This window comes from Somniosus microcephalus, chromosome 4 (genome assembly GCF_052327205.1).
Source record: "Somniosus microcephalus isolate GS21.2 chromosome 4, FLI_Smic_1.0, whole genome shotgun sequence".
Taxonomy (NCBI): domain Eukaryota; kingdom Metazoa; phylum Chordata; class Chondrichthyes; order Squaliformes; family Somniosidae; genus Somniosus; species Somniosus microcephalus.
The window spans coordinates 82,985,189-83,005,355 of record NC_140990.1 but is presented as its reverse complement, the minus strand read 5'-3'; the positions used below and the strand labels follow the sequence as shown (position 1 = coordinate 83,005,355).

The 20,167-nt window shown below is 51.6% G+C and overlaps 1 pseudogene; it reads left to right on the top strand.

Annotated features, from left to right (window-relative positions):
- The window catches only part of LOC147119378 (uncharacterized), a 46,686-nt pseudogene extending 26,875 nt beyond the window's left edge, over nt 1-19,811 (top strand).
- Nucleotides 19,812-20,167: the final 356 nt, after the last annotated feature.

The following is a 20,167-nucleotide window of genomic DNA, read 5'->3' as shown; positions in this document are numbered from 1 at the left end:
AGCATCTGTAAATGGAGGAGAAATTATTCGTTATTTTGGGGCTTGGTTTGTGTGAATAAATATATCACTAATTTCAATTAGACTCTTTTCCGTGTCTCAGCTCCTGTAAAGACTGGCTGGAAAGGGGCGGACTCTCAGGAGGCTCCACACCGCTGGCTGCTCCTGCGTAAGTGAGCTCCCATCAGATTAATGTGTGTCTGCTGTGTGTGAGTTTAATAAAGTGCCCGAAGCAGTTCCTAAGGTGGGAAACCAGTGAGTGTAGAACTGAACCCAGCCAGTGTCAGCACCTTCAGGGGAGGAGAGGGAGGGGAACCAGTGAGTGTAGAACTGAACCCAGCCAGAGTCAGCACCTTCAGCGGAGGAGAGGGAGGGGAACCAGTGAGTGTAGAACTGAACCCAGCCAGAGTCAGCACCTTCAGGGGAGGAGAGGGAGGGGAAACCAGTGAGTGTAGAACTGAACCCAGGGGGAGTCAGCACCTTCAGGAGAGGAGGAAACCTGGGAGCAGATGAAAAAATTTGGAGATAGTGCGATGGGTTTGGATTTCTGCACGGGGAGGAGGGAGAGTGTGTGGGACGGGATTTACAGCTTTCTGGGAACAAGAGAAGAAAGATTGTTCAATAGAAACTTGAACTGTCTGTTCTTTATTTCTATCCTGTACTTTGTGATGACTTTTGTAAACTCCTTTCACAGGGTGTTAGAAGGGGAGGGTCTGCTGATGGGAAACTCAAACCAAACATCACGTCAAGATCTGATAGTCACTCCATTCATCAGGACCTGAATATCATTGGCCTTTGAATGTGGAAGGAGAAATATTTGTCTGTTCTGTGGAAAGAGCTTTGACCAGTTACACAGCCTGAAAAAACATTGCACCGTTCACAGTGGGGAGAAACCGTACACGTGTTCTGTGTGTGGATGAGGCTTCAACTGGTTGTCCAAACTGGAGAGACACAAGGACACCCGCACCACGGAGAAACCCTGGAAATGTGGGGACTGTGATAAGGGATTCAATTACCCATCTGAGCTGGAAACTCATCGACGCAGTCACACTGGGGAGAGGCCGTTCACCTGCTCTGTGTGTGGGAAGGGATTCACTAAATTATGCCACTTTCTAACACACCAGCGAGTTCACACTGGGGAGAGACCATTCACCTGCTCTGTGTGTGGGAAGGGATTCACTAACTCCTCCAGCCTCGCTGCACATAAACTTCTTCACTCTAATAAGAGATCGTTTAAATGTTCTGACTGTGAGAAAAGCTTTAAAAGCAGAAAGCATCTGATGCAACACCAACGCACTCACACTGGGGAGAGACCGTTCACCTGTTCCGTGTGTGGGAAAGGATTCACTCGGTTATCCAGCCTCGCTGTACATCAACTTGTTCACACTGATAAGAGACCATTTAAATGTGCTGACTGTGCGCAGAGCTTTAAAAGCAGAAGGGATCTGCTGAAACACCAACGCACTCACACTGGGGAGAGGCCATTCACCTGCTCCACATGTGGGAAGGGATTCACTCGTTCATCCCACCTTCAGACACACCGGCATATTCACACTGGGGAGAGGCCATTTCCCTGCTCCGTGTGTGGGAAGGGATTCACTCAGTCATCTAACCTGCTGAAACACCAGCGAGTTCACAAGTGACTGCAGGGGTTTGATTCTGCAGTTATTGCTGCTGTTAATCACATCCAGGACTGAACCATGTTCATTCTGACAGTTGGGGTTTGTTTCTGCTGATGTTAAACTCCAGCCCAGTTAGAGGGGTTATTAATATTTTGATATCTGTCGAATAAATCAGCTTTGTTTCAAACACACAGTGTGTTGAGTATTTGACTTCTCCAAGATAAGAGGAGACTAATTGATGTTGTGTTACCGACTGCTCCATTTTTGGGCCTTTTCTCCTTTCTAACTCTAGATTATTTCAGTTCTCTACCTTCGGTTACTCTCATGGACAACTCCCAGCTCCCCATACCTTCCAGAGTGCCTCTCCTAGCCTTGGTATCCAGGGAAGGTATCGGTAACTCGCCCGGGATCACTAAACACAAAACCCAGTCTGTTAATCACTTTCAGCTACTGGGCTTAGTGTGTGACCCACAGCATCTCTCTCACCTTCGATGTGTGAATAGAGCATCACGCCTCAGAATCTGGTTTTAAATTTAAATGCACTCAGTAAATGTATTGAACAAGAGATGAACAAGTAAACAGATCATGGCCCATCCTCCAGCTCTATATTGTAGGCCGATGAGACTCTGTTAAGGTGCCATGTGCTGCTGGACCGCTCTGCATTGTGCCTGTAATGAAAATAACTGAAGATTAGTCCCAGTGTAACCTTTGCTGTCATGAAATGAGTGTGTATTTTAATGAGCCTCACATCCTTGCTCATGTCGGCTGCAATTGTGTAGAAAGGGGATGTGTAAAGAGATGGTCTGTGTATGGAGATGTGAAACAAGGAAACGGTGTGTGTGTGTGATAGTGACACAGCCTTGTGGTCACAGTCAGAACAATGACAGATATCCTTGTGGTTATGGTTTGCGCAGGGCCAGGTCAATAATGTAGTAAAGAAGTTCAATATAAATATCACCAGTGTAGTCGCAGCTTGTTAGAACAGACCTGGGGAGAAGAGAGCTCTGAATCCACTGTATTATCTCTGTTCTCTGGATCGGGTAACTATACACTCTCTGTATTTTTGCAGTGCTGTTAATAAAGTCAATGTAAGACAATCTGTTGTGAGCTTGATTATCTGGCATCTGAAACAACAAGATTCAATTTTGAGTCAACAAGATGAACAAGTAAACACATCACGACCCAATACTCCAGCTCTATATTCACTGGAGAAAGTCTGTTATCACACTCCTCGAGTGGACAGAATAAAGAAAGACCCCAACTAGAAGAACCTCTAGAATCATTTGTAAATATCTTTCAAATCCTGACCGATATCAATTGTTACTGTACATTCCATTGAAGTCAATGGAAGGCGAGACGGGCTGGAGAGTAGCTGTGAAAGAGGAGTTGTGGTGAGGGGGGGTTGGAGAGTAGGGGTGAAAGAGGAGTTGGGGTGAGGGGGGGTTGGAGAGTAGAGGTGAAAGAGGAGTTGGGGTGAGGGGGGTTGGAGAGTACGGGTGAAAGAGGAGTTGGGGTGAGGGGGTCGGAGATTAGGGGTGGAAGAGGAGTTGGGGTGAGGGAGGTTGCAGAGTAGGGGTGAAAGAGAAGTTAGGGTGAGGGAGTTGGAGAGTAGGGGCGAAAGAGGAGTTGGGGTGAGAGGGTTGGAGATTAGCGGTGAAAGAGGAGTTGGGGTGAGGGGTTTGGAGAGCAAGGGTGAAAGAGGAGTTGGGGTGAGGCGGTTGGAGAGTAGGGGTGAAAGAGGAGTTGGGGTGAGGGGGGATTGGAGAGTAGGGGTGAAAGAGGAGTTGGGGTGAGGGAGGTTGCAGAGTAGGGGTGAAAGAGAAGTTGGGGTGAGGGGGTTGGAGAGTAGGGGTGAAAGAGGAGTTGGGGTGAAAGAGGAGTTGGGGTGAGGGGGTTGGAGAGTAGGGGTGAAAGAGGAGTTGGGGTGAGGGGGTTGGAGAGTAGGGGTGAAAGAGGAGTTGGGTTGAGGGAGGTTGAAGAGTAGCGGTGAAAGAGGAGTTGGGGTGAGGGGGTTTTGGAGATTAGGGGTGAAAGAGGAGTTGGGGTGAGGGAGTTGGAGAGTAGGGGTGAAAGGAGTTGGGGTGAGGGGGTTGGGGAGTAGGGGTGAAAGGAGTTGGGGTGAGGGGGCTGGAGAGTAGGGGTGAAAGAGGAGTTGGGGTGAGGGGGTTGGCGAGTAGGGGTGAAAGAGGAGTTGGGGTGAGGGGGGTTGGAGAGTAGGGGTGAAAGAGGAGTTGGAGTGAGGGGGGTTGGAGAGTAGGGGTGAAAGAGGAGTTGGAGTGAGGGGGATTGGAGAGTAGGGGTGAAAGGAGTTGGGGTGAGGGGGTTGGAGAGTAGGGGTGAAAGAGGAGTTGGGGTGAGGGGGTTGGAGAGTAGGGGTGAAAGGGGAGTTGGGGTGAGGGGGGTTGGAGAGCAGGGGTGAAAGAGGAGTTGGGGTGAGGGGTTGGAGAGTAGAGGAGAAAGAGGAGTTGGGGTGAGGGGGGTTGGAGAGCAGGGGTGAAAGAGGAGTTGGGGTGAGGGGGTTGGAGAGTAGGGGTGAAAGAGGAGTTGGGGTGAGGGGTGTTGGTGAGTAGGGGTGAAAGAGGAGTTGGGGTGAGGGGGGTTGTACAGTAGGGGTGAAAAAGGAGTTGGGGTGAGGGGGTTGGAGAGTAGGGGTGAAAAAGGAGTTGGGGTGAGGGGGTTGGAGAGTAGGGGTGAAAGGAGTTGGGGTGAGGGGGTTGGAGAGTAGGGGTGAAAGAGGAGTTGGGGTGAGGGGGTTTTAGAGATTAGGGGTGAAAGAGGATTTGGGGTGAGGGAGTTGGAGAGTAGGGGTGAAAAAGGAGTTGGGGTGAGGGGGTTGGAGAGTAGGGGTGAAACAGGAGTTGGGGTGAGGGGGTTGGAGATTAGGGGTGAAAGAGTAGTTGGGGTGAGGGGGTTGGAGAGTAGGGGTGAAAGAGGAGTTGGGGTGAGGGGGTTTGAGAGTAGGAGTGAAAGAGGAGTTGGGGTGAGGGGGGTTGGAGAGTAGGGGTGAAAGAGGAGTTGGGGTGAGGGGGGTTGGAGAGTAGGGTTGAAAGAGGAGTTGGGGTGAGGGGGTTTGGAGATTAGTGGTGAAAGAGGAGTTGGGGTGAGGGAGGTTGCAGAGTAGGGGTGAAAAAGGAGTTGGGGTGAGGGAGTTGGAGAGTAGGGGTGAAAAAGGAGTTGAGGTGAGGGGGTTGGAGAGTAGGGGTGAAAGAGGAGTTGGGGTGAGGGGGTTGGAGAGTAGGGGTGAAAAAGGAGTTGGGATGAGGGTTGGAGATTAGGGGTGAAGGAGGCGTTGGGGTGAGGGGGGTTTGGAGAGCAGGGGTGAAGGAGGAGTTGGGGTGAAGGGGTTGGAGAGTAGGGGTGAAAGAGGAGTTGGGGTGAGGGGGTTGGAGAGTAGGTGTGAAAGAGGAGTTGGGGTGAGGGGGTTGGAGAGTAGGGGTGAAAGAGGAGTTGGGGTGAGGGGGTTGGAGAGTAGGGGTGAAAGAGGAGTTGGGGTGAGGGGGTTGGAGAGTAGGGGTGAAAGAGGAGTTGGGGTGAGGGGGTTTTAGAGATTAGGGGTGAAAGAGGAGTTGGGGTGAGGGAGTTGGAGAGTAGGGGTGAAAGAGGAGTTGGGGTGAGGGGGTTGGAGATTAGGGGTGAAAGAGTAGTTGGGGTGAGGGGGTTTTAGAGATTAGGGGTGAAAGAGGAGTTGGGCTGAGGGAGTTGGAGAGTAGGGGTGAAAGTGGAGTTGGGGTAAGGGGGTTGGAGAGTAGGGGTGAAAGAGGAGTTGGGGTAAGGGGGTTGGAGAGTAGGGGTGAAAGAGGAGTTGGGGTGAGGGGGGTTGGAGAGTAGGGGTGAAAGAGGAGTTGGGGTGAGGGGGGTTGGAGAGTAGGGGTGAAAGAGGAGTTGGGGTGAGGGGGGGTTGGAGAGTAGGGTTGAAAGAGCAGTTGGGGTGAAAGAGGAGTTGGGGTGAGGGAGTTGGAGAGTAGGGGTGAAAGAGGAGTTGGGGTGAGGGGGTTGGAGAGTACGGGTGAAAGAGGAGTTGGGGTGAGGGAGTTGGAGAGTAGGGGTGAAAGAGGAGTTGGGGTGAGGGGGTTGGAGAGTAGGGGTGAAAGAGGAGTTGGGGTGAGGGTTTGGAGTGAAGTGGTGAAAGAGGAGTTGGGGTGAGGGAGGTTGCAGAGTAGGGGTGAAAGAGGAGTTGGGGTGAGGGAGTTGGAGAGTAGGGGTGAACGAGGAGTTGGGGTGAGGGGGTTGGAGAGGAGGGCTGAAAGAGGAGTTGCGGTGAGGGGGTTGGAGAGTAGGGGTGAAAGAGGAGTTGGGGTGAGGGGGGTTGGGGAGTAGGGGTGAAAGACGAGTTGGGGTGAGGGAGTTGGAGTGTAGGTGTGAAAGAGGAGTTGGGGTGAGGGAGTTTTGGAGATTAAGGGTGAAAGAGAAGTTGGGGTGAGGGGGGTTTGGAGAGTAGGTGAAAGAGAAGTTGGGGTGAGGGGGGTTTGGAGAGTAGGGGTGAAAGAGGAGTTGGGGTGAGGGGGTTGGAGATTAGGGGTGAAAGAGTAGTTGGGGTGAGGGGGTTGGAGAGTAGGGGTGAAAGAGGAGTTGGGGTGAGGGGGTTTGAGAGTAGGAGTGAAAGAGGAGTTGGGGTGAGGGGGGTTGGAGAGTAGGGGTGAAAGAGGAGTTGGGGTGAGGGGGGGTTGGAGAGTAGGGGTGAAAGTGGAGTTGGGGTGAGGGGGGTTGGAGAGTAGGGGTGAAAGAGGAGTTGGGGTGAGGGGGGGTTGGAGAGTAGAGGTGAAAGAGGAGTTGGGGTGAGGGGGGTTGGAGAGTAGGGTTCAAAGAGGAGTTGGGGTGAGGGGGTTTGGAGATTAGTGGTGAAAGAGGAGTTGGGGTGAGGGAGGTTGCAGAGTCGGGGTGAAAAGGAGTTGGGGTGAGGGAGTTGGAGAGTAGGGGTGAAAGAGAAGTTGGGGTGAGGGGGTTGGAGGGTAGGGGTGAAAGGCGTTGGGGTGAGAGGGTTGGAGAGTAGGGGTGAAAGAGGAGTTGGGGTGAGGGGGTTTGGAGAGTAGGGGTGAAAGAGGAGTTGGGGTGAGGGGGGTTGGAGAGTGTGGTAAACCACTGTCATACCTGTCTGTGTCTGTATGTGTATTCCACTAGGTACAGGTCTGGACATGCCTCGGCTGACTCCTCCCACTATTCCAGGTATATAAGTGACTACCTCCCAGTCCCTTAGTATTCTGGACGGGTCGACCACTCGAGACAAGACCTTCATTCTTTAGTTAATAAAAGCCTGATTGTTACTCGCTCAACTTCAGTCTTTTGAGTAATTGATGGCGCATCAGAGAGTAGGGGTGAAAGAGGAGTTGGGGTGAGGGGGGGTTGGAGAGTAGGGGTGAAAGAGGAGTTGGGGTGAGGGGGTTGGAGAGTAGGGGTGAAAAAGGAGTTGAGGTGAGGGGGTTGGAGAGTAGGGGTGAAAGAGGAGTTGGGGTGAGGGGGTTGGAGAGTAGGGGTGAAAAAGGAGTTGGGATGAGGGTTGGAGATTAGGGGTGAAGGAGGCGTTGGGGTGAGGGGGGTTTGGAGAGCAGGGGTGAAGGAGGAGTTGGGGTGAAGGGGTTGGAGAGTAGGGGTGAAAGAGGAGTTGGGGTGAAAGAGGAGTTGGGTGAGGGGGTTGGAGAGTAGGTGTGAAAGAGGAGTTGAGGTGAGGGGGTTGGAGAGTAGGGGTGAAAGAGGAGTTGGGGTGAGGGGGTTGGAGAGTAGGGGTGAAAGAGGAGTTGGGGTGAGGGGGTTGGAGAGTAGGGGTGAAAGAGGAGTTGGGGTGAGGGGGTTTTAGAGATTGGGGTGAAAGAGGAGTTGGGGTGAGGGAGTTGGAGAGTAGGGGTGAAAGAGGAGTTGGGGTGAGGGGGTTGGAGATTAGGGGTGAAAGAGTAGTTGGGGTGAGGGGGTTTTAGAGATTAGGGGTGAAAGAGGAGTTGGGCTGAGGGAGTTGGAGAGTAGGGGTGAAAGTGGAGTTGGGGTGAGGGGGTTGGAGAGTAGGGGTGAAAGAGGAGTTGGGGTGAGGGGGTTGGAGAGTAGGGGTGAAAGAGGAGTTGGGGTGAGGGGGGTTGGAGAGTAGGGGTGAAAGAGGAGTTGGGGTGAGGGGGGTTGGAGAGTAGGGGTGAAAGAGGAGTTGGGGTGAGGGGGGGTTGGAGAGTAGGGTTGAAAGAGCAGTTGGGGTGAGGGAGTTGGAGAGTAGGGGTGAAAGAGGAGTTGGGGTGAGGGAGTTGGAGAGTAGGGGTGAAAGAGGAGTTGGGGTGAGGGGGTTGGAGAGTACGGGTGAAAGAGGAGTTGGGGTGAGGGAGTTGGAGAGGAGGGGTGAAAGAGGAGTTGGGGTGAGGGGGTTGGAGAGTAGGGGTGAAAGAGGAGTTGGGGTGAGGGTTTGGAGTGAAGTGGTGAAAGAGGAGTTGGGGTGAGGGAGGTTGCAGAGTAGGGGTGAAAGAGGAGTTGGGGTGAGGGAGTTGGAGAGTAGGGGTGAACGAGGAGTTGGGGTGAGGGGGTTGGAGAGGAGGGCTGAAAGAGGAGTTGCGGTGAGGGGGTTGGAGAGTAGGGGTGAAAGAGGAGTTGGGGTGAGGGGGGTTGGGGAGTAGGGGTGAAAGACGAGTTGGGGTGAGGGAGTTGGAGAGAAGGTGTGAAAGAGGAGTTGGGGTGAGGGGGTTGGAGAGTAGGGGTGAAAGAGAAGTTGGGGTGAGGGAGTTGGAGTGTAGGTGTGAAAGAGGAGTTGGGGTGAGGGAGTTTTGGAGATTAAGGGCGAAAGAGAAGTTGGGCTGAGGGGGGTTTGGAGAGTAGGGGTGAAAGAGAAGTTGGGGTGAGGGGGGTTTGGAGAATAGGGGTGAAAGAGGAGTTGGGGTGAGGGGGGTTTGGAGAGTAGGGGTGAAAGAGGAGTTGGGGTGAGGGGGGAGGAGAGTAGGGGTGAAAGAGGAGTTGGGGTGAGGGGGGTTGGAGAGCAGGGGTGAAAGAGGAGTTGGGGTGAGGGGGGCTGGAGAGTAGGGGTGAAAGAGGAGTTGGGGTGAGGGGGGTTGGAGAGTATGGGAGAAAGAGGAGTTGGGGTGAGGGAGTTGGAGAGTAGGGGTGAAAGAGGAGTTGGGGTGAGTGTGGTTTGGAGAGCAGGGGTGAAAGAGGAGTTGGGGTGAAAGAGGAGTTGGGGTGAGGGAGTTGGAGAGTAGGGGTGAAAGAGGAGTTGGGGTGAGGGGGGTTGGAGAGTAGGGGTGAAAGAGGAGTTGGGGTGAGGGAGGTTTGGAGAGTAGGGGTGAAAGAGGAGTTGGGGTGAGGGAGTTGGAGAGTAGGGGTGAAAGAGGAGTTGGGGTGAGGGGGGTTGGAGAGTAGGGGTGAAGGAGGAGTTGGGGTGAGGGGGGTTGGAGAGTAGGGGTGAAAGAGGAGTTGGGGTGAGGGGGTTGGAGAGTAGGGGTGAAAGAGGAGTTGGGGTGAGGGGGTTGGAGAGTAGGGGTGAAGAGGAGTTGGGGTGAGGGGGTTGGAGAGTAGGGGTGAAAGAGGAGTTGGGGTGAGGGGGTTGGAGAGTAGGGGTGAAAGAGGAGTTGGGGTGATGGTGTTGGAGATTAGGGGTGAAAGAGGGGTTGGGGTGACGGGTTTGGAGAGTAGGGGTGAAAGAGGAGTTGGGGTGAGGGGTGTTGGTGAGTAGGGGTGAAGCAGGAGTAGGGGTGGTGGGGGGTTGGAGAGTAGGGATGAAAGAGGAGTTGGGGTGAGGGTGTTGGAGAGTAACAACAACAACTTGCATTTAGAAAGCACCTTTAACTCAGTAAAACATCCCAAGGTGCTTCACTGTAGCGTTATGAAACTAAATTTGACTCTGAGCCACATGAGGAGATATTCGGGCAGATGACCAAAAGCTTGTTCAATGAGGTAGGTTTTAAGGTACGTCTTAAATGAGGAACGAGAGGTAGAGATGTTTAGGGAGGGAATTCCAGAGCTTGGAGCCTCGGCAACTGAGAGTAGGGGTGAAAGAGGAGTTGGGGAGTAGTGGTGAGAGAGGAGTTGGGGTGAGGGGGCTGGAGAGTAGGGGTGAAAGAGGAGCTGGGGTGAGGGGGGTTGGAGAGTAGGGGTGAAAGAGGAGCTGGGGTGAGGGGGGTTGGAGAGTAGGGGTGAAAGAGGAGTTGGGGTGAGGGAGTTGCAGAGTAGGGGTGAAAGAGGAGTTGGGGTGAGGGGGGTTGGAGAGTAGGGGTGAAAGAGGAGTTGGGGTGAGGGGGGTTGGAGAGTAGGGGTGAAAGAGGAGTTGGGGTGAGGGGGGTTGGAGAGTAGGGGTGAAAGAGGAGTTGGGGTGAGGGGGGTTGGAGAGTCGGGGTGAAAGAGGAGTTGGGGTGAGGGGGTTGGAGAGTAGGGGTGAAAGAGGAGTTGGGGTGAGGGGGGTTGGAGAGTAGGGGTGAAAGAGGAGTTGGGGTGAGGGGGGTTGGGGAGTAGGGGTGAAAGAGGAGTTGGGGTGAGGGGGGTTGGAGAGTAGGGGTGAAAGAGGAGTTGGGGTGAGGGGGTTGGAGATTAGAGGTGAAAGTGGAGTTGGGGTGAGGGGGTTGGAGAGTAGGGGTGAAGGAGGAATAGGGGTGAGGGGGTTGGAGAGTAGGGGTGAAAGAGGAGTTGGAGTGAGGGGGGGTTGGAGATTAGAGGTGAAAGTGGAGTTGGGGTGAGGGGGTTGGAGAGTAGGGGTGAAAGAAGAGTTGGGGTGAGGGGTGTTGGAGAGTAGGGGTGAGAGGAGTTGGGGTGAGGGGGGTTGGAGAGTAGGGGTGAAAGAGGAGTTGGGGTGAGGGTGTTGGAGAGTAACAACAACAACTTGCATTTAGAAAGCACCTTTAACTCAGTAAAACATCCCAAGGTGCTTCACTCTAGCGTTATGAAACTAAATTTGACACTGAGCCACATGAGGAGATATTCGGGCAGATGACCAAAAGCTTGTTCAATGAGGTAGGTTTTAAGGTACGTCTTAAATGAGGAACGAGAGGTTTAGGGAGGGAATTCCAGAGCTTGGAGCCTCGGCAACTGAAGGCACGGCCGCCAATGGTGGAGCGATTAAAATCGGGGATGCGCAAGAGGCCAGAATTGGAGGAGGGCAGAGATCTCAGAGGTTGTCGGGCTGGAGGAGTTTACAGAGATGAGGAGAGGGGAGGCCATGGAGGATTCCTCTGGTGCTGGAATCAAAAACAAGAGGCCAGAATCTTAAAATTAGAGCTCGGCCATTCAGGGGTGAAATCAGGCAGCACTTTTTCACACACAGGGTAGTAGAAATGTGGAACTCTCTCCCCAAAAGGCTGTGGATGCTGGGGGTCGATTGGAGCTTTCAAGACTGGGATGATCGATTTTTGTGAGGTAATTGTTCCAAGGGATGTGGAATAAAGGCGGGTAAATGGAGTTCAGATACGGATCAGCCCTGATCTAATTGAATGGTGGAACAGGCTCGAGGGGCTGAATGGCCTCCTCCTGTTCCTAATGTACCTGTGACACACTCAGAAATGTCCCGGAGCAGTGAAATCCCACTGGGCCCCAGCACACGCTCAGTGGAAAGCCCAGGTCAAGGACAAACCCCGCGTGCCCTCTCTGAACCCGGTTTGCTGCTCTCTCTGGGCCCAGCACTACCTGCACCCCTGGCGTACGGCAGTGGAATTTCAGCCTCAGTGTTACAAGTTTCATCGGTTACAGGCTGGAGAGAGGAATAATTCAATCTGTCACCGAGCTCTGTGATTGGTTCAGTCTCCATTCATATTGACTGCCAGAAATGCCCAAGAAGCAGTTTTTGACTAATATCGGCTCCCAATGATAAGGAATTCATAGAGTTTTTTTTTTATTCGTTCATGGGATGTCGGCATCACTGGCAAGGTCAGTATTTATTGCCCATCCCTAATTGCCCTTGAGAAGGTGGTGGTGAGCTGCCTTCTTGAACCACTGCAGTCCGTGTGGTGAAGGTACTCCCACAGTACTGTTGGGGAGGGAGTTCCAGGATTTTGACCCAGTGACAATGAAGAATCGGCGATGTATTCCATGTCAGGATTGTGAGTGACCTGGACGGGAACTTGGAAGGGATGGTATTCCCATGCGCCTGCTGCCCTTGTCCTTCTTGGTGGTGGAGGTCACGGGTTTTGGAGGTGCTGCCAAAGAAGCCTTGGCGAGTTGCTGCATTGCATCTTGTAGAGGGTACACACTGCAGCCACGGTACGCCGGCGGTGGAGGGAGTGAATGTTTAACGTGGTGGATGGGGTGCCAATCAAGTGGTCAGCTTTGTCCTGTATGGTGTCGAGCTTCTTCAGTGTTATTGGAGCTGCACTCATCCAGGCAAGTGGAGAGAATTCCATCACACTCCTTACTTGTGCCTTGTAGATGGTAGAAAGGCTTTGGGGAATCAGGAGGTGAGACACTCGCCGCAGAATACCCAGTCTCTGACTTGCTCTTGTTGCCACAGTATTTATGTGGCTGGTCCAGTTAAGTTTCTGGTCAATGGTGACCTCCCAGGATGTTGATGGTGGGGGATTCAGCGATGGTAATGCCATTGAATGTCATGGGGAGCTGGTTAGACTCTCGCTTGTTGGAGATAGACATTGCCTGGCACTTCTGTGCCGCGAATGTTACCTGCCACTTATCAGCCCAAGCCTGAACGTTGTCCAGGTTCTGTTGCATGCGGGCATGGACTGCTTCATTATCTGAGGAGTTGTGAAAGGCCATAAACACTGTGCAGTCATCAGCGTACATCCCTATTACTGACCTTATGTTGGAGGGAAGGTCATTGATGAAGCAGCTGAAGATGGTTGGGCCTAGGACACTGCCCTGAGGAACTCCTGCAGCGATGTCCTGGGGCTGTGATGATTGCCCTTCAATCACCACAACCATCTTCCTCTGTGCTAGGTATGACTTCAGCCAGTGGAGAGTTTTCCCCTGATTCCCATTGACTTCAGTTTTACTAGGGCTCCTTGGTGCCACACTCGATCAAATGCTGCCTTGATGTCAAGGGCAGTCCCTCTCACCTCACCTCTGGAATTCAGCTCCTTTGTCCATGTTTGGACCAAGGCTGTAATGAGGTTGGGAGCCGAGTGGTGTTGGCGGAACCCAAACTGGATATCAGTGAGCAGGTTATTGGTGAGTAAGTGCTGCCTGACAGCACTGTCGATGACACCTTCCATCACTTTGCTGATGATTAAGAGTAGACTGATGGGGCGGTGATTGGCCAGTTTGGATTTGTCCTGCTTTTTGTGGACAGGACATACCTGGGTAGTGTGAGCAGAGCATGCGCGGGAGAAGTTGGTTGTTGGGCAGAGTGAGCTGAGCATGCGCGGGAGAGGCTGATTGTTGGGGCAGTGTGAGCTGAGCATGCGCGGGAGAAGTTGGTTGTGGAGCAGTGTGAGCTGAGCATGCGCGGGAGAGGCTGATTGTTGGGCAGTGTGAGCTGAGCATGCGCAGGAGAGGCTGGTTGTTGGTTAGAGTGAGCTGAGCATGCGCGGGAGAGGCTGATTGTTGGGCAATGTGAGCTGAGCATGCGCGGGAGAGGCTGATTGTTGGGCAGTGTGAGCTGAGCATGCGCGGGAGAAGTTGGTTGTTGGTTAGAGTGAGCTGAGCATGCGCGGGAGAGGCTGATTGTTGGGCAGTGTGAGCTGAGCATGCGCGGGAGAGGCTGATTGTTGGGCAGTGTGAGCTGAGCATGCGCGGGAGAGGCTGATTGTTGGGCAGTGTGAGCTGAGCATGCGCGGGAGAGGCTGTCTGTTGGGCAGTGTGAGCTGAGCATGCGCGGGAGAGGCTGATTGTTGGGCAGTGTGAGCTGAGCATGCGCGGGAGAGGCAGATTGTTGCCCAGTGTGAGCTGAGCATGCGCGGGAGAGGCTCATTGTTGCCCAGTGTGAGCTGAGCATGCGCGGGTGGCGAGGCTGCAGCAGGTCAGAGGGAGGCGGGTTAATGAACCCCGGGGGGACGCGGGCTTCACACACCCCGAGTGCGGCCCCAGGCCCGATTATAAGAGCAGTGAACATTATCCGCCCCCACCCGCGGGTTCCCGTTTCACTCCGGCCCGAATCTCAACAAAGCGCCAAACTCCGGGACAGACAGGAAGTGAGTCAGGGAGCGTCTGGAAATGGAGGAGAAATGGAGACTGGTCAGGGAGCGTCTGTAAATGGAGGAGAAATGGTGAGTGGTCAGGGAGCGTCTGTAAATGGAGGAGAAATGGTGAGTGGTCAGGGAGCGTCTGTAAATGGAGGAGGAATGGTGACTGGTCAGGGAGCGTCTGTAAATGGAGGAGAAATGGGGACTGGTCAGGGAGCGTCTGTAAATGAAGGAGAAATGCTGACTGGTCAGGGAGCGTCTGTAAATGGAGGTGAAATGGTGAGTGGTCAGGGAGCGTCTGTAAATGAAGGAGAAATGGTGAGTGGTCAGGGAGCGTCTGTAAATGGAGGAGAAATAGTGACTGATCAGGGAGCGACTCAATGGAGGAGAAATGGGGACTGGTCAGGGAGTGTCTGTAAATGAAGGAGAAATGGTGACTGGTCAGGGAGCATTTGTAAATGGAGAAATGGTGACGGTTAGGAGGACATAGGCAGACTGGTGCAGTGGACAGACATGTAACAAATGAAATTTAATGCAGAGAAGTGTGAAGTAATGCATTTTGGAAAGTCGAAAGAGGAGAGGCAATATAAACAAAATGGTACAGCTTTAAATGGAGCGCTGCAACAGAGAGACCTGGGATTGTGTGTACACAAATCTTTGAAGATGGCAGGACAAGTTAATTGTTAAAATAGCATACGGGATCCTTGGCTTTATTAACAGAAGCATAGAGTACATAAGTGAGGAAGTTATGCTGAACCTTTATAAATCTCTAGTTCGAGTATTGTATCCAATTCTGGGCACCATTCTTTAGACAAGACCTCAAGGCCTTGGAGAGGGTGCAGAGGAGATTTACTCGGATGGTGCCAGGGATGAGGGGTTTCAGTTATCTGGAGAGACTGGAGAAGGTGAGATTGTTCTCTTTTGTGCAGAGAAGGTTAAGGGGAGATTTAATAGAGGTGTTCAAAATTATGAGGGGTTTTCATAGAGTCGATAAGATAGTAGATGTTTCCACTGGCAGGAGGGTCGGTAATCAGAGGACACAGAATTAAAATAATTGGGCAAAAAGCCAGGAGGGAGATGGGGAGAGACTTTTTAAATCAGTGACTTGTGATCTGGAATGCACTGCCTGAAAGGCTGGTGGAAGCAGATTCAACAGTAACTTTCTCAAGGGAATTGGATAAATACTTCCAAAGGAATATTTTCCAATCTATGGGGAAAGAGCCGGGCAGTGGGATTAATTCAATGGCTCTTTCAGAGAGCAGCACAGGCACGATAGACTGAATGGCCTCCTCCTGTGCTGTATGATTCTGTGAAATGGTGATGGTCAGGGAGAGCCCAGCACCAAAACAGGGAGACAGGGAAGGCCAGAGTGTTGGAAACAAGGGGAGAGAGCACAGACACCCAGCCAGAGTCAGCACATTCAGGGGAGGAGAGGGAGGGGAACCAGTGAGTGTAGAACTGAACCCAACCAGAGTCAGCACCTTCAGGGAGGAGAGAGAGGGGAACCAGTGAGTGTAGAACTGAACCCAGCCAGAGTCAGCACCTTCAGGGGAGGAGAGAGAGGGGATCCAGTGAGTGTAGAACTGAACCCAGCCAGAGTCAGCACCTTCAGGGGAGGAGAGAGAGGGGAACCAGTGAGTGTAGAACTGAACCCAGCCACAGTCAGCACCTTCAGGGGAGGAGAGGGAAGGGAACCAGTGAGTGTGGAACTGAACCCAGCCAGAGTCAGCACCTTCAGGGGAGGAGAGTGAGGGGAACCAGTGAGTGTAGAACTGAACCCAGCCAAAGTCAGCACCTTCAGGGGAGGAGAGGGAGGGGAACCAGTGAGTGTAGAACTGAACCCAGCCACAGTCAGCACCTAGAATTGTCTGTTCTGAATTTCTATCCTGTACTCACAGTGAAGACTTTTGAAAACGATTTTACAGCATATTAGAAGGGGAGGATTTGCAAATGGGAAACTCAAACCAAACATCACATCAAGATCTGACAGAGTCACTCGATTCATCAGGACCTGAATATCATCGGCTTCTGAATGTGGAAGGAGAAATGTTTGTCTGTTCTGTCTGTGGGCAAAGATTTCAAACATCAGTGTGACTGGAAAAGCACTGAGACACACACACCCGAGTGAAAGTGTTCCAGTGCACTGACTGTGGAAAGAGCTTTAACCAGTTACACAGCCTGAAAAAACATCGCACCATTCACAGCGGGGAGGCTTCAACTGATCGTTCAACCTGGAGAGACACAAGGACACCCGCACCACGGAGAAACCGTGGAAATGTGGGGACTGTGGGAAGGGATTCAATTACCCATGTGAGCGGGAAATTCATCGACGCAGTCACTCTGATAAGAGACCTTTTGAATGTCCTGATTGCGAGAAGAGCTTTAAATGCAACAATGATCTGCTGAGACACCAGCGAGTTCACACTGGGGAGAGGCCGTTCACCTGCTCTGAGTGTGGAAAAGGATTCAATCAGTCCTCTCACCTCATTGAGCACCAACGTGTTCACTCTGATAAGAGACCGTTTAACTGTTCTGTCTGTGAGAAGAGCTTTATATACAAAAGGGAACTGGTGAGACACCAAGAGACTCACACTGGGGAGAAACCATTCACCTGCTCCGTGTGTGGGAAAAGATTCAGTCGGTCATCCAACCTGCTGATTCACCAGCGAGTTCTCACTGGAGACAGGCCTTTCGCCTGCTCCGAGTGTGGGATGAGATTCACTTATTCATCCAACCTGTTGAGACACTGTCGAGTTCACAAGTGACTGCAGGGGTTGGATTCTGCTGTTCTTGCTGCTGTTAATCACATCTGGGACTGAACCATGTTCATTCTGATAGTTGGGGTTTCTTGCTACTGATGTTAATAACCCCTATAACTGGGCTGGAGTTTACTATTCCGGATATAAAGCTGATTGTGATCTCGGGGCTGCTTTAAGAAGTGCTGTCTGTGATCTTTCCCCTTAATTCACAGACTCTTGTCAGAAATTAGTTTGGTTTATAATAAAATTATTAATTTTACTTTAATACTACATTAATCTTTGGTACAAAATCTACAAATCAATGTCTGAAAGGTTCCACTGATTAACATAAGAATTCGGAGCAGGAGTGGGTCACAAGGCCCCTCGAGCCTGCTCCTCCATTCAATAAGATCATGGCTGATCATTGACCTCAACTCCATTTTCCCGCCCAAATAAGAACATCTATTAGAAAGTGCTGATTAATCCTCGCTGACAATTCTTACTGACTTGCACATTACACACAGTGGCATCACCATTATCCACCAGAAAGAAGGGGAATGGGAATTGGTGGAGAATCGAGAATCCCCAAATGTTGCCCCTCCTGTCCAATACAGCAATCCCCTCGGCACGGGAATGGAGACAAGGCCAATCCAAATCACGGGCTGAGTTTAATCTTTCTGGGCCGATGGGATTGGTTTATATCAGACAGGAGGAGATTGGTGTCAGTGACTGGGGTTGGTTTATATCAAACAGGAGGAGATTGGTGTCAGTGACTGTGGGGCTGGTTTATATCAGACAGGAGGAGATTGGTGTCAGTGATTGTGGGGTTGGATTATATCAGACAGGAGGAGATTGGTGTCAGTGACTGGGTTTGCTTTATATCAGACAGGAGGAGATTGGTGTCAGTGACTGTGGGGTTGGTTTATATCAGACAGGAGGAGATTGGTGTCAGTGACTGGGATTGGTTTATATCAGACAGGAGGAGATGGGTGTCAGTCTGTGGGGTTGGTTTATATCAGACAGGAGGAGGTTGGTGTCAGTGACTAGGGTTGGTTTATATCAGACAGGAGGAGATTGGTGTCAGTGACTGTCGGGTTGGTTTATAACAGACAGGAGGAGATTGGTGTCAGTGACTGGGTTGGTTTATATCAGACAGGAGGAGTTTGGTGTCAGTGACGGGTTGGTTTATATCAGACAGGAGGAGATTGGTGTCAGTGACTGTGGGGTTGGTTTATATCAGACAGGAGGAGATTGGTGTCAGTGACTGTGGAGCTGGTTTATATCAGACAGGAGGAGATTGGTGTCAGTGACTGGGATTGGTTTATATCAGACAGGAGGAGATTGGTGTCAGTGACTGTGGGGATAGTTTATATCAGACAGGAGGAGATTGGTGTCAGTGACGGGTTGGTTTATATCAGACAGGAGGAGATTGGTGTCAGTGACTGGTTGGTTTATATCAGACAGGAGGAGATTGGTGTCAGTGACTGTGGGGTTGGTTTATATCAGACAGGAGGAGATTGGTGTCAGTGACTGTGGGGCTGATTTATATCAGACAGGAGGAGGTTGGTGTCTGACTGTGGGGCTGGTTTATATCAGACAGGAGGAGATTGGTGTCAGTGACTGTGGGGTTGGTTTATATCAGACAGGAGGAGATTGGTGTCAGTGACTGTGGGGCTGGTTTATATCAGACAGGAGGAGGTTGGTGTCAGTGACTGTGGGGCTGGTTTATATCAGACGGGAGGAGATTGGTGTCTGACTGTGGGATTGGTTTATATCAGACAGGAGGAGATTGGTGTCATAGAATCATAAAAGTTTATGGCAGAGAAGGGGACTATTCTGCTCACCGTGTCTATGCAGTCAGAAAACAAGCTTTCCGGCTCTTGGTCCGTAGCCTTGTAGGCTACTGTAGTGTATGTACCTTTAAGAGGAACTATGTTTTTGAAGCCCCTGTATACTGTAGTACCAGTAGTGACCACTCGGGTATATAAGCCTGTGTAGCGTCTTGTGTAGTTCTCCTCCAGACTTTGTTCAGTAAACACTTGTTAAATCAACTCCTGCATTCCGTGTCTCCATTAACACACGGATCTAACAGTGGCGACGAGTTAGAAACGAACTTACCTGCAATTCGGCAGCACCTCAAGGAGATCGATTCCTCAGACGAAGGTCGAAGCCAGAAGCAAGAAAAAAACAAAAAAACTGTGGTTTCACCAGCTAAACGGGCTGGTGGCAGGTAGTGCACTGATCCTTCCTGGGCTGCGGCGGGCTAGAGCTCGATCGGGTGGCTCTGCAACGGGGCTGGGCAGCGAGTCGGGAAGCAGAAGCAAAGAGAGAGAGAGGGTGGAGCACTCAGGGCGCGGCCGGTGCTGCAAAGCAGGTCGGCGTTCAGACCGAGCAGAGGGAGGAGAAAGTCCCAGAGGGTCCGCTCCAAGACGGGAATGGTTCTCCAAGTAACGGAGAAACTATTGAAGCGATATATAAAAAAAAAAAAGAAATATCGCGAAAAGCTGCAGGTCACAACAGGAACCGCGGAGAACAGCGTTGGCAGCAGCGGCAGCAGCGGGAAAGCGCGGGAGGCGCCATCTTAACTCGGCGGGGAAGAAAGAAAAGCGCGGGAGGCGCCATTTTGATCCATCGGGGACGGAGGAAAAGCGCGGGAAGCGCCATTTTAGATTTTCAAGATGCCGAAGAGTGGCAATATTACTGCTTTCGATAGTGATATAGAAGATTGGACCACATATGTGGAAAGAGTGGAGGTCTATTGCAAGGCGAATGAAGTAGCTGATGATAAAAAGGCATCGGTACTTCTAAATCTGATGGGCGCAAGGACATACGGGCTCTTACGAAACTTGATCACTCCAGCCAAACCGATGGACAAGAATTTTAAGGAGATTGTTGATACCTTACAGGAGCACTTAAACCCAACACCGCTGCTGATAGCGGAATGATTCAAATTCTTCAGGAGGAATCAGCACAAGAATGAAAGTAACGCTGATTACCTCACCGAATTACGAAAGCTGTCAAAGCACTGCCAATTCGGGGCAGGACTGGCAGATTCTCTACGAGACAAATTCGTCTGCAGTCTCCTAAGCAAAGGAACACATAAAAGACTTCTTTCTGAGAAAGATTTGACACTGGACAAGGCTTTCAGTGTGGCTGTATCATACGAAGCAGCAGCAAGAGGAGCTGCAGAGATACAGCAAAAGCCACAGGACTTCGGCACCCATGAAATGACACGGGGTTTCGAGAGATGCTATCGCTGCGGCAGATCCACCCATGACCAGAAGGACTGCTGGTTCAAGGACAAAGCATGCAGGCAATGCGGAAAGATGGGACACATTGCACGTGTATGCAGATCTGGAAAGAAATCCGCTGACAGTAAAAAGGTCAATAGGGAAAAGTACAGAAAGGTACAAATGATGACGGACAGTAGCTCCGAAGACCAGAAGAGCGACAGCGACTCCGGAAACAAGAGACTAAGCTGTCTCAAATTACATAATGTAATTGCCAAAGAAGATTACCAGACCATTTGGGTCACCCTCACGATAGCGGGGTCCCCAGTCAAAATGGAGCTAGATACAGGATCAGCTCTGACCGTCATGAGTCGACGGGATTACGAGCGGCTATTTCCGCATATACCTTTGAAAGACACATCCATTGTCTTGAAGACATATACGGGGCAGAAAGTATACCCCAGAGGGAAAATAAGGGTGCCTGTTGTATACAACGGCAAGGAAATACAGAAGTTGTATTTATATGTTCTGCAAGATGGTGGTCCACCGTTGTTGGGACGTGA